Raw genomic sequence first — 1,995 nt, 5'->3', positions numbered from 1 at the left:
CTACAAATTAAAGAGAGATAGTCTCTCATGGAAGAACAAATGAGCTATAAATGTTACAAGTATTCCCAACATTGAATCAAGGTGCTGCCTTAGGAAACAAGTACCTTGAATCTCTAAAGACAAATGTGGTTGTTAAGATTAAACCAAAAATCAAACATATCTACTGCTAAAAGAACATATTATCACAATATTACATGTCTAAAATCTTTAATCAACATATGAAAAATTAAATCCAAGTATATGATGAAGAACTAGCCATTTGTATCTCATATTTGGTTATGATTGGCGTCAAGTCCTTGTACCAATATGAATTAGCTCCCTCGCTTGTTGAGTATTCTGAAGTGTTGCCAATGCCAGCCACTGGATTGAGCATACCTACTGAAAATAGGTAGTGAAATGGTTTAGGAGGAGGCTTTATATCCACTCATTCCTCCAACATATTCACCACAGCACTCATCGGAGGCCTAGCCTCTGGCGAGTCTTGAGAACACCACAATGCTACCATACACATTCTCTCTACTTTCTCCCTATCATTCTCTTCAATCTCATAAGACACTGTCATCGCTGTTAATTCGTTCTTCTCATATTTGTCCCAAGCATGCTTCGGAAACTAATTCAGGCTATCAGTAGAGCCAACTTTAGCATTCCTTCTCCCTCCTACTATCTCAAACAACAACATACCATACTTATAAACATCGCATTTGTACGTAATGGGAAAATTCTTGAGCTGAAACTCCGGTGCAGAATAACCGGGAGTCCCCCTATATCCTGTCATAGTAATGTGAGTGTCATCTCTATTGCAAAGCTTTGTTAGGCCAAAATCTGCAACCTTAGGATAGAAGTTTTCATCGAGGAGGACATTACCGGGCTTTATGTCATAGTGAATGATTCTTTGCTGGCATTCTTCATCTAAGTAAGCAATGCCTTTGGTTGTGCTAATTGCAATGTCATATAGCTTCTCCAACTCAATTGCTTGTGTGTCACTAAACAAGTACTAATCAAGTGATCTGTTTTCCATGTACTCGTACACTAATGCACTCATGAAATGATCATAGCAAAATCCGTAGAGCCTAACTAGATTTATGTGGTAGGTTTTGCCAATAATGGCAACCTCGGCCGTGATCTGCTCTTGAGCTGTTCTATCTAAGCTCCTGTTGAGGACTTTCAATGCAATCTTCATTCCAGTTGGAAACTGCCCTTTGTAAACTATCCCAAAACCACTACACCCCAACGTTATCGAGTAATTATTCGTTAAGTTGCATAGCTGCTGAGCTGTAAATCGAACTAGTTTGTCTCTAACCATGTCTTCCAGGATTCTCTGCATTGTAGGTCCATCGACATGCCAAACTTGAACTGCATTGAGAGGATGATTGCTTTTCTCATCTTCTTTGCACAATAGCAACAAACATTGTCGATAATTGCCAGTATTATCAAACTCCCTATTATGGCTGCAAATTCAAGCAACTAAAAAGTGGTAACTTTTAAGGCTTAATTTTGATGTCAACGAAACCCACTTGGTTTGTACCTCAGAAAACAATTATCAATAATTCTTAAAACAGTTCTAAAAAAAATTCAGAAAACAGAAAACAAATTTTCAAAAAACACTGAAAACTATTTTCAGAGTTACAAACCAAGCAAGCCCTAATATTCATTTGTGTAACAACTTACTAGTTGCTGTTATCCAACCTCTAACTTCTGGTGGAGGGGGATTGTAATAGGCATCAGACATCTCTAGTGGAGGAGGATTTGACTGCATTTCTGAATGTTAATTAGCCTTTGTTGTTAGTTTTAATTTCATGTGGAATATGTCAATTTCATAATATATCTATTTGCAACTATTGGTAGCAGTAGTATTGTTGTACAACAATGATCTACGCAAATCTTTAGCTACGAAAAAAAAATCTAAGAAAATTTTTTGGAATCAAAATTTGGAAACTAATTTAAACTCGACAGTTAACTAAACTAAAAATGTAATAATATATGAATTAATGAGCA

The 1,995-nt window shown here is 36.5% G+C and overlaps 1 pseudogene; it reads right to left on the bottom strand.

The window, feature by feature from the left end:
• Positions 1-610: 610 nt before the first annotated feature.
• LOC132281294 (rust resistance kinase Lr10-like) lies at positions 611-1,756 on the bottom strand (annotated as a pseudogene).
• Positions 1,757-1,995: the final 239 nt, after the last annotated feature.

This window comes from Cornus florida, unplaced genomic scaffold (genome assembly GCF_030987335.1).
Source record: "Cornus florida cultivar Cherokee Brave unplaced genomic scaffold, ASM3098733v1 CherokeeBrave_3.0.0_Hap2_Chr11, whole genome shotgun sequence".
Classification (NCBI taxonomy): Eukaryota; Viridiplantae; Streptophyta; class Magnoliopsida; order Cornales; family Cornaceae; genus Cornus; species Cornus florida.
This window is presented reverse-complemented; position numbering and strand designations above follow the sequence as displayed.